Source organism: Geotrypetes seraphini, chromosome 2 (genome assembly GCF_902459505.1).
Source record: "Geotrypetes seraphini chromosome 2, aGeoSer1.1, whole genome shotgun sequence".
NCBI lineage: Eukaryota > Metazoa > Chordata > Amphibia > Gymnophiona > Dermophiidae > Geotrypetes > Geotrypetes seraphini.
Window position 1 is genome coordinate 213,829,435 of NC_047085.1, and position 12,062 is coordinate 213,841,496.

Consider the following 12,062-nt stretch of genomic DNA (forward strand, 5'->3'; position numbering starts at 1 on the left):
AAGAAATACGATCACGTCTCACCCTTGTTGATTAGCGCACACTGGTTACCAGTTGAACATAGAATCAGTTATAAAATCCAGCTTTTAACATTTAAAACAAAATTAAACACCCAACCAGAATTCATTAACAGACTTCTAATTCCCTACAATACTATAAAAACTCTTCGTTCAACATCTCAGAATCTTCTTGTTATAATTTTGCTGTCACTGCCCCTACTCTATGAAATTCATTGCCCACTTATTTGTGCAATGAGTCCGATTTAAAACAATTTAAAACAAAACTAAAAACATTCTTGTAAAAAACATTCTTGTTCCAGGACGTCTTTGGATAACAACTGTCCTCTTAAGGACATCATTTAGATTAAATTGATATTTTTACCCTAACCTATTGTACTTTCCCTTTATGTTGCACTTTTCTTTCACGATTGTAGTTCTTCCCCACTCTCCTATTGTTTGAAATAAGTCCATATGTCTATCAGTGTTTTGTTATGACACTTGGTTTTTATCCAGTATCCCTTGTTTTAACATGTATTTAAATAATTTTAGAGTGTACACCGCTTAGAATACCGATTAAGCGGTTTAAAAAGATTTTTAATAAACTTGAAACTTGAAACTGTCAGGTGCAGAGACTGCAAGTTGGGATGAAGCAGAGACCCCTGACTTTGTGTAAGCAGAGACGGAAAAACTGGTAGAAGAAATGGCTCCCTGCTGCTGAGTTGAAGTAGAATGGAGAGCCACGGTTGTCTGGGCCACCGAGGAGCTATCAGAATCATGGTGGCATGTTTGTGTTTGAGTTTGACGAGTGTCTTGAGAATGAGCGGAAATGCATAGAGAAACTGATTCGTCCATTCCAGAAGAAAAGCATCTGCCTCGAGGCGATGAGGAGAGTATATCCCGGAGCAGAATTGAGGCAGTTTGTTGTTGTGGGGAGACGCAAAGAGATCTATCTAAGGAGTTCCCTACTGAGAAAAAATGTGATGGATAGGCAAGGAATTGAGTGTCCATTAGTGAGGTTGGAGAAGAGGACTCAATTTGTCCGCCAGACAGTTTTTCTCACCTTGAATGTAGACCGCTTTTAGAAAGGTGTTGTGAAGGATTGTCCAATTCCAAACCTTCTGAGCTTCCTGGCAAAGAAGGAGAGATCCTGTTCCTCCCTGCTTGTTGATGTAGTACATGGCAACTTGATTGTCTGTCCAAATGAGGACTACTTGATTTTGGAGAAGATGCTGAAAAGCTTTGAGAGCATTGAAGATCGCTCTGAGTTCGTACAGATTTATGTGATACTGACGATCTGTGCTGGACCAATGGCCTTGAGTATGAAGAACATCGAGATGAGCCCCCCAAGCGTAGGTCGAGGAATCTGTCATGAGGACCTTCTGATGAGGGGGCATTTGAAACAGTAAACCTCTGGAGAGATTGGAAGAAAGCATCCACCAGTGGAGAGACTGTCTCAACGAAAGAGTCACTGTAATGTGCTGAGAGAGTGGGTCGAAAGCCTGCGCCTACTGAGATGCCAGTGTCCACTAAGGAATTCTGAGGTGAAGTCTGGCAAAAAGAGTCACGTGAACTGTAGAGATCATGTGACTAGGAAAACCATCATTTACCTTGCTGAGAGTGAAGTGAGGGATGATACTTGTTGACAAAGCTGAATGAGAGCATCCTGACGTTGAGGAAGGAATGCTCTGAGTTGCACAGTGTCTAGAACAGCTCAGATGAACTGTAGAGTCTGAGAGGGCTGTAGCTGGGATTTGTGGAAGTTTATTTTGAACCCAAAACTTTGGAAGAACCAAGTAGTCCATTGAGTCGCTCGAATAACCCCTTGAGATGTTGAATCTTTGATGAGCCAATCGTCCAGGTACGGAAAAACCTGAAGACCATGGTTCCGCAGAGCTGCTGCCACCACTACGAGGCACTTGGTGAACACTCTGGGAGATGATGCCAGGCCGAAGGGCAGCACTCTGTACTGAAAAAGATGATTTCCCACCCGAAATCTGAGGAATTTGCGAGAGGCTGGATGAAAGGGAAAGCAAGTATAAGCCTCTTTGAGATCCAGACAACATAACCAATTGTTCTGATCTAGAAGGGGATACAAGGATGCTAGAGACCATCCAAAATTTTTCTCTGACTAGAAATTTGTTGAGAGCTCCGAGGTCCAATATAGGTCGCAGATCTCCCATCTTCTTCGGATCTAGGAAGTAACAGGCGTAAAAACCTCGGCTCTGCTGTTCCAGGGGAACTTCCTCGATGGCACAGAGACGAAGCAGAGCTTGAGCTTCCCAAAGAAGAAGGGTGGTCTGCGACAGATTGGAAGGATGCTCTCTTGGGGGAAGATCTGGTGGAATCTGGATGAAATGAAGAGAGTAACCCTCCCTGATGATAGTGAGGACCCAGAGGTCGGATGTAATGAGCTCCCATCATTGGTAAAAACGATGGAGACGACCCCCAATGGGAAGAGGAGATGACAGAGGCAGAACGACTGAGGTTATGCTCTGTGTTAGATGGTCAAAAAGACTGAGAAGCTTTAGGTGCAGCAGAAGTCTGAGGTTTTTGCTGCCGTTGTTGCTGCTGTTGCTGTTTCTTAAGAGGCAGCCTTGTACATGAAAAAAAAGAAACAAATTAATTTTTTTAAATTTTTTTTGAAAAATGAAACGTGCAATAAACACAGCGACCCTGTAAAGAAAAAATACGAGCTGCGGTAATAGAAGGCACAAGTAGAACTAGCACAGAGCGTCGAAACAAGGACTTCTTGGCTCCGCAGAAAACTGAGAACTGAAGAGATGCTCAGGAGACGCACGCCCTACGTTGGGCGGGAAGACACTCGCGCACCCACATGTGAGAATATGCTGCCTACTTGTCCTGGGATAAATATACTATTGAAGATATGTGAATATTTACAGAATAGATTACGTGATTAGATTGCTGATATTTACACATGTACATGTTCACAAATGTGTATGCAATGACTAGAATATCAGCATTTCTTTGTATATTTGCCACCTAACCTTAGGCATGAAATTACCTCCTATACGCGCAATTGGAAACTGAGTACTTGATTTTTCATACACCAGTGTTACTGCTCATAGAAAGTCTGATTTTCAGTCTCTCTATAGTGCTTTGAACCCTGTGTGCAAACTGATTTTTTAAAGAGACACTCTACGCAGAGTTTTTCTTTGAAAATTTGTTGCCAGTCATGCTAAGGGTGAGTCCAAATGAAATCACTGTGCTTACTTTCTCCGAGTTATCCCCGCCCTGCTCCCCATGCTGCTCCTTTTTCTATGAGGAGCCACTAAAAAGTTCTCAGCTCCACCCAAGAAGTGAATGATGTGGAGCCATGAAACTTACAAGTTATTCCACATTTTTCTTGACACTTTTCTTTTCATTTCATATCATTGAAACAAAAAGTGTCAAGAAAGTGTGGAATAACATGCAAGTTTCATGGCTCCACGTCATTTTCTTCTTGGGTGGGATGAGAACATTTCAGCGGCCCCCTCGTAGTGCAAAAACTTATTTTTGCTTGTTTATTTATATTCCGCCTTTATCAAGGTGGAGCACAAAAATAACATACACATAGTACAAACATGTACATAGTTGGTGCAAACACATTCACCCTCAGAAGGTCTGGAACAATTTTCAAAGATAAATGCTTGTTTACCCACAGGAATTCTCTCAGAAATTTGCCCCGTCTGAGTCAGTTATTTTTTTCAGTGTATTCTTCAGTAAGGGAGTGGAAACAGCTGAAGCAGCTCCACTAGTGCCTCACGTTATCACATGCAAGACTCATGGAAAGAATGAAATAGATAAAGGGTGTGCCCTCTAGCAGTGAGCAGTAGAAATACTGTGGTTTGTAGTTTCTGCTTTGCTAATGCCTGCATGTACAACAGAAAGTGCTTTTCACCAGTGTGTCTCATCAGCAAGTTAAACTCTGAAATGAAGGGGCACTTAAATTCATTCTGAACCAGCCTGGCAACGGGGTACATATTTGTAGGGAGGACAGAAATTCCTCACACATTCTTCTTGACATACTAGGCAGTGGGTGTAGTTGATATAGTTGCCAGGTTGCTGAAGTGTATTTAATCAACTAAACTGTGATGCAACAAACACATTAATCTGTCTTCAAAGGCTTTTATGGCTCTGGGAAATATTCCCTATAATAACAATCTTGAGGGCTTGCCTTAACAGAATATACTGCAGTTGGAAGGTTCCACTACACTCCAGTTAAAGGAGAGGTTTTTCGAAGGGGGAGAAGTTACCATAGGATCAGTATATGTAACCATTTCTCTATTCATCCCCTTCCCAAAAGAACCCTCAAAACACCCCTCTCCCCAATCAAAATTAATATATATATATATTCCTAATTACCAAAAGAAATTGTGTATACCAAAGGATTTTAAATGCTGCAGGTTAAATATATCAAGATGATTTTATATTTCATTGTATTCCATGTATGAAAAATATTAAAACAAACAAGAAAACCACATTTACATTCTTTACTGCTACCTTTGAATCTCTGTGAGCAAGACAGCGATCAGATATGGGCTCCTTTTACAAAGCCGCGCTAGTTGTTTTAATGCAGGCACCAGATTAGCGCACTAGCCGGAAATCTACCGCCTGCTCCAAAGGAGGCGGTAGCGGCTAGCATGTGCGGCAATTTAGCGTGTGCTATTCTGCACGTTTAGACCCTAGCGCGGCTTTGTAAAAGGAGCCCTACGTGTATCTATTTTTGAGTTTTTTGTGGCATAATATACTAACTTTAATGCCAGGCAAATCTAAATGGTGTACAATTAGGGATACAAGATTTCCTCTTTAAAAAATAAAAGAGGACACCTGGCCCTGCCCCAACCCTACCACACTCTGCCTTCAGCCCCACCCCCACAAGAACTGCGTGTCTCTTTCCCCAAGCTTGGGGCCTTGTCTGAATTTCTTCTGTTCATGCGCAGAGGACATCCAGACACAGTCAAGAAAAAGATCCGGGTGTCATCGTGGACAATACGCTGAAACCTTCCGCCCAAAGTGCGGTGGCAGTCAAGAAAGCAAACAAGATGGAAGGAATTATTAGAAAAGGGATGATAAACAAGACTGAGAATGTTATAATGCCTCTGTTTCGCTCAATGGTGTAATCTCACCTTGAGTATTGCTTTCATTTCTGGTCTCCTTATCTCAAAAAAAGATATAGCGGCACTAGAAAAGGTTCAAAGAAGAGCGACAAAGATGATAAAGGGGATGGGACTAAAGAGGTTAGCTCTTCAGCTTGGAAAAGAGACAGCGGAAGATTGAAGTCTACAAAATCCTGAGTGGAATAGAACGGGTACAAGTGGATTGATTTTTTTTTACTGCATCAATATTTACAAAGACCAGGGGACACTCGAAGTTACAGAGTAATACTTTTAGAACCAATAGGAGTAAATTTTTTTCACGCAGAGAATAATTAAGCTCTGGAACACGTTTCCAGAGGATGAGGTAAGAGCAGTTAATGTAACTGGTTTAAAAAAAGGGTTTGGACAAATTCCTGAAAGGAAAAAAGTTCTTAGTCTGCTGTTTAGACAGACATAGGGGAAGCCACTGCTTGCTTTGGATTGGTGGCATGGATGCTGCTACTATTGGGGTTTTGCCAGGTACTTGTGACTTGGTTTGGCCCCCATGAAAACAGGATACTGGGTTAGATGGTCCATTGGTCTGACCCAGTAAGGCTATTCTTATGTCCTTATGTTATGTTCTTATATAGAAGACAATTCTATAACTTGGGGCTCCTTTTACTAAGGTGCGCTAGCGTTTTTAGCGCACGCAGGAAAGTACTGCGCGCTACACTGCGTGCTATGCTTCTAGAACTAACGCCAGCTCAATGCTGGCATTAAGGTCTAGCGCGCGGGGCAATGTAGCGTGCACTATTCCACGCGTTAAAGCCCTTAGTAAAAGAAGCCCTTGGTGGCTCATTTTTGGCACCTAAATGCTTTATGTGGAGCATACCTAAACCCTTGAATTTAAATTTGCCTAAACCCCTTTTCTGAATATTTAGGGCATAATATGAACATCGCTGAGTGTAAACAACCTAGTCATGAAAAAAAGAAAAAATCTTCAGCATGTTAACCACTTTAAATAGAAGGTATGGTATGTTTGCCTCGTTGTTCTTTGGTATCAACTTTTCTACCTGAGGATTCCCCCTTGTACTTGTGTCAGGGACAATTTCTTCAAATGAGTTAGAAATATGTATGTTCATGGAAGTAATTATGTTTGTTTCTCTAACATCTTTGCAAAGTTTTATTTACTCTTGATGTAGGCTCGAACCCTGAAAAAAAGCTTGATTTATTGAATGTTGGTGGATCCTGTTTTATAGTGTGTCTCTCTTTTTTTTTTCAATCTTTTTTATTTTTTTAATCTTTATTAATTTTCAAATATTAACAGTGCATTACAAAAATTTTAAACATAAACGAATCAGGAAAAGCACTTTAAATATACAAACATTCTGAAAACAATCATTTTCTCTCCCCCCCCTTTCTCCCATTCATCCATATAAGTATAACCACAAATAGAATTTCAATAAACTAAATACAAGAAATAATGATGCCTTCCCACCTGCCTCCCACCTTGGATGTGTAAGGAAATTAACTAAAAAGAAAAGATATATGACAACTAATGTGATTCAACAAATGATGTCAACGGGCTCCACATCATTCTAAATGCATTACTATATCCCAAAAATTCAGCGTTCATTCTTTCATATTTGTAACTGCAACATAAGTTCGCCCACCAGAAAGTATAATTAAGTCTATCATAACTCTTCCAATTGCGTGGTTTTTCAATCATTTTTATTAGAAAGGGCTCAACAGGGTAACAGGAACAACACAAATGGGGGGTGGAGGACGGGCAGTTAGGGTGCATGGGGGTTGTTACAAGTTGGGAGAGTTGGCTGTTTGGGGGATGGCTTTTTGGGAGGGGGAGGAGGGTAGAGGGGGATGGTGTCTGTGTGTTGTATGGCTGTGGTTGAGTGTTGGGATATGTATGGGGAGGGTGGGGCCGGGGTAGGAAGGGTGGATTTTTTTGGCAGAAGTGCGACTGGGGGAGCTGTTGGGCACGTACCTGCTTTTCCTGTATTACCTTCTGGACATGGGCCTAGCTGTTTTTTTCTCCTCTATTCATTTTGCACATACCACGAAAGGAATGAATGTCACTCCTAAGCCAGGATATATGGAGTCTCTGAAATTTACTGCTAACACTCACCATGAAACTTGCATTGTGCCAAAGAGAGCTGCTGTATGGCAAACTTGCTCATCTTTGAAGAAAACTTTCCAAGCTGTACCAGCTCTTCTATTGTAAAGGAGTTTTTTTTTCCTGTTTTCCATATTTGTGCAATTTACATTGACTGAATTTAGGGGCTCTGTTACTAAACCATGGTAAAACTTTTACTTACAGTGACGTAGTGTAGGATTTTACCATGTAGTAGATGCATCTTTTAAAACAGCACCTATTGGGTGGGGAGTGGGGAGTATTCCCATGTTTGTAAGCTCTACTGAGCAGGGTCTTTCTCTTGTATGTCTTAATGTACAGCATTACGTATGTCTAGCAGTGCTATAGAAATGATTAGTAGCAGTAACAGTTTTTCTGTTGCAGTTTGTGTATTTACATTCAGATTAATGTGTAGTTCCTGCTCTTTGTTAATGTGGAACCATGTAGAGTCAAATTTTATATATATCACCTAAAAAAATTGGTGCTGTAAAGGTTGGCACTTAGTGCAATTCTATGAACTGTGTACGGAGTCAGTGGCGAGGTGGGGGGAGGGTCACCAGGTTGGTGGGAGCGCCGGTACCCCTCCTCCTTTCTGCCACCCCGCCTCTTCCCATTCCTCCCCTCCATGTGCGTGCCCCCTTCCCTCCCCCCCCATACCTCTCGTTGAAGTTGTTGTTCATGGCGGTCAACAACGTGCTCTTCGCGACTCCGTCGGCTCTCCCGTTGACGTCACTTCCGGATGCTGCGCAAATAACTTAACCCTCCATTGCCCCAGGTACAAAAATAAGTACTTGTATATAATATGTAAACTACTTTGTCCCCAACCCTATATACCATGTCTGTCTGTCCAAGTTCGATTGTAAGCTCTTCTGAGCAGTGACCATCTATATTGGTCAAAATGTACAGTGCTGCTTATGCCTTTCAGCGCTATATAAGTGATAAGTAGTAGCATAATAGTAGTAACCACAGTAAAGTTAGATATCAAGTCCCATTCCCTTTCCCTTACACAGTGTTGTAAGCTAAACATCAGAGAGATTCCCTAACCCATAGAGTTTACAACTAGTAAAGACCAACAGAGCAGACAAGTATATTTTGGTGAAATACAGAAAAAGATTTAAAGTCTGAAAGACAGTAAAATATACCCCCTCTTTTACAAAGATGCGCTTGTGTTTTTAGTGCATTTTTAGTAACAGCTCCGATGCTCATAGAATTTCTATGAGCCATGGCCGGTGCTAAAAACGCTAGCGTGGCTTTGTAAAGGAGGGGTTAACTAGCTATTGGTAGTTTATTTAATAACAGCATGTACTAATGCTTGTAACTCACTTTACTTGCCACAGGGCATTTCCAATAATTAACATGCATTAACGGTGTTAATATATGCTAACTATAAATGTGGGAGTATTGAAAAGAATCTATATAAGAAAAACAGGAAATGGGGATGGGGATGAGTGAGAATTGTTTAATACTGATTTTCTCAAACTGTCTCAAATATTGTAGTAACTGAGGTGGACTCCATATTAGAAGAGACTTAGGGCTTCTTTTGCTAAGCTGCGCTAGTGGTTTTAAGCGTGCGCTACAATGCCCCGTGCGCTAGACGCTAACGCCACCATAAAGCTGGCGTTAGTTTTTCCGCGTAACGCGGGGGTTAGCACGCGCTAATCTTCAGTACGCATTAAAAACGCTACCGCAGCTTAGTAAAAGGAGCCCTTAGAAACAGAATTTTTTAAAAAAAATCTTAAATCAAAATATTTACAAGACAAAATGTACTGTATTCCTTTTCTTTCTGAAAAGCAGGTAAGCTGAAAGCTCATTTTCAAGCCATCAGAATTTCTTATGACGAGAAAAAGTTACACTCGTTTCGTTAAAGCTTTAAGGATAAGTTCATCCACAATGGGATAAGGGAAATGGAGTTTGATATCCCACTTTTCTGTGGGATTTTTTTAAAAAAATTATATGCAGAAACGGTCTCTCTTCCTAGTGGGCTCACAATAAGTTTTGTACCTGCGGTAATGAAGGGTTAAGCAACGCCTTCATCAGGGGTCCCAGGTTGACAGGGTATCAAATTAAACCGCAAGCAAACAAAAGAAACATGAGCCTGTGTGAATTGGGAATGATCGTCGACCAGAGGTCTCTGTAAAAACTTGCTTCACATAGGCTCGTGCTTCTTTTGTTTGCTTGCGGTTCAATTTGATACCTTGTCAACCTGGAACCCCTGATGAAGGCGCGTTACACGAAACACGGACCATATCGGGTACCTTGGTCTGTTCAAAGGTGGTAATATTAACCGCATTCAATAATTGGTATAATAAACATAGCCTGCATCTTGCCCGCTTGTCTGCAGTTTTTCTTTGTGCTGTTTTTTTCCTCACTGTGTTGGATTTTATTTTATTTTTTTTTCCGTTTTGGGTTAAGCAACTTGCCCAGAGTCACAAGGAGATACAATGGGAACTGAACCCAGTTCCCCAGCTTCTGAACCCACTGCACTAACCAATAGGCTACTCCCAGCTTGAATAAATAAATCTATCAGCCCAAGTACACTCTACTTTCTTCAAAGATTACCCTGGATACTACCAGCTACACTGCTTTCCTCAAACTTTAATTTCCCCCTTTCCTTTATTGCATTTTCTTGACAGGCTTTGAAAACACAGACCAGACAAAACCATTGAGAAAGAGCTTATTGCATGCACAGCACTCTACCTGGCTTTCTTCAGAAAAGGATTCAGCAATTAGCCTCTGGTTTGGTGATCTTCACATTCAGAAATGTGCTGAAAATATATATAGGAAAGGCCACGCCTGTTAGTCAATCTCCAAATTTTTTTTTTGTTTCCTTTTCAGAATGATTCAGCTTTGGTGAAAAAAGAGAAAATAGCCTCAAGGCTGAGCAAAAATGAGGCATTCTGCACTGCAATAGGGTTGTCATTAGACCAATAACAGAGCTTGAAGACTCCCTGTGCCTACTATTCTCAGTTCTCACCTAGTTCTTCATCCCAGTGCAAAGATCTGCCTGCAGAAAGTTGGAAAGGACAACTTCATCTTTATTTTCACAAGCAGGAATGTACATCATTAACCATTTCCTAATAATATGATGTGTTTTTAATACCACTTCCTGTTTGCTGATGCCAACTCCCAGTGACAGGATTCCAAATATGACATGGTAAAACCTTGCAAGGATTTTGTGAGACTACGGAATAACCTCGGCACCTTATTAACTTTAATACAATGCAACCTTTCTTTGGCATCTCTTCAGTGAAGTTTGTCTTCGAGCATCATATCTCTTGTCAGCATGTACTAGCATACATGAAAGGAAGGAAAAATGAAGACGACTCACTGAAAAGCAAAACCTCAGAGGAATTTTAACAGAAATTAAAAAATTCTTAACAATCTATACCAAAATCAGGAATTTTGGGCAAGCAAATAGTGTAATAAAATTCAGTTTTTCAGTGTTCTAGGATAATCTGAGCCACAGCCTAAAAAGAATGAGATAACCAAGATGGGGAAAAAAAAAAGTGTAATACCCCATGTTCAATTAATATGATGTTTTTAATTAGCTGTTTGATTTTTCCAGGGAATTTGCTTTAGTTCATATGAGCTGCCATATTCTATAATTACTTTTGTTTAACATGAATTTTTATGGGCTCTTTTTACTAAATGGTGCTAGAGGATTTCAGCGCAGGTCAGCGAAGTAAATGCTCCGACGCTTATAGAGTTCCTATGAGTGTCGGAGCATTTACCTCGCTGGCACGCACTAAAAACCTCTAGTACCATTTAGTAAAACCCAGTGAATGTTTTTAACCCTCTACTGTCCCAGGTACAAAATAAGTACATGCACCTAAACAGGGGAATTCTATAAATGGTGCTTAAAAGTGCATACCCAAATTTGGGGCATGCGTCCAATTTGCACGTGCATTTTAACTGAGTAACAAGCCTGTTAGTGCCAATAATTGGGTGCTAACAATGAATCATGGGGTTAATTGGCAATAATTTGGATTTATGCACATAAGCTATTTTACAGTATAAAGATGCGCACGTAAATTCTTTAATTCTCAACTGAAAAGTGAGCATTGGCACGGTAAATGCATGGATAGGTCAGGGGTATTCACTAAAGATGCACACACCGTTATAGGTTTTGGGGGATCTGCGCCTAATTTAGGCATGGGGATTTACAACAGGGTTCAGCTGGTGTAAACCCTCGCCCCTATAAGTTGAGCGCAGATCTCAGCGCTATGTGTTACTGTATAAAGAACACTCAACTTGGAGCACCACTTATAGAATAGTGCTCAACACATCATTTTGGGGGGGGGGAGCTCAGATTTTGGGCGCCGTTTACTGAATTTAGTCCAAAATGTAAGCCGCTCTGATTGTAATTACAGAAAAGCAGTATATCAAATCCCATTCCCCTTCCTAAAGGTAATTATAGTTTCCCTCATTAGCCATCCCTCCCCCTTTACTAAACTGCGGTAGAGGTTCTTACCTCGTCTCAGAGCGCTAAATGCTCCGAATGTGCTCACAGGAATTCTATGAGCTTTGGAACAGCGTCAGAGTATTTAGCACTCTGGGCTGCGGTAGAAACCTCTACTACGGCTTAGTAAAGTGGGGGTAAACTTGTACTACTGTTAAATGGACATGACCTTTTTCGTATTATTTCACATGCAATAAAAATCTTGTTGGAGTCTTCTGGGAGCAATTCTGTGATAAAATTGCCTGGAATTATTTATTTGGAGGGCATGCAGGAGAAGCCAGCTTTATAAAGTAAAATAGATGCCTTCTTTCTGTTATAGGGTATAAATGGGTATACTGTATATTCATGTAGCATTCAGGAACTACACCAGCCATAGAGATGC

The 12,062-nt window shown here is 40.9% G+C and overlaps 1 protein-coding gene across 1 annotated transcript in view; it reads right to left on the reverse strand.

Moving 5' to 3' along the window:
- The window catches only part of LOC117356043 (serpin B10-like), a 71,509-nt gene extending 61,296 nt beyond the window's left edge, over positions 1-10,213 (reverse strand). Inside the window, exons 1-2 of the mRNA XM_033935298.1 lie at positions 10,196-10,213; positions 9,919-9,986 (exon numbers count right to left, since the gene is read on the reverse strand). The gene's annotated coding sequence lies outside the window, so the exon portion shown is untranslated. The remainder of the gene's footprint in view (positions 1-9,918; positions 9,987-10,195) is intronic.
- Between the last annotated feature and the right edge of the window lie 1,849 nt (positions 10,214-12,062).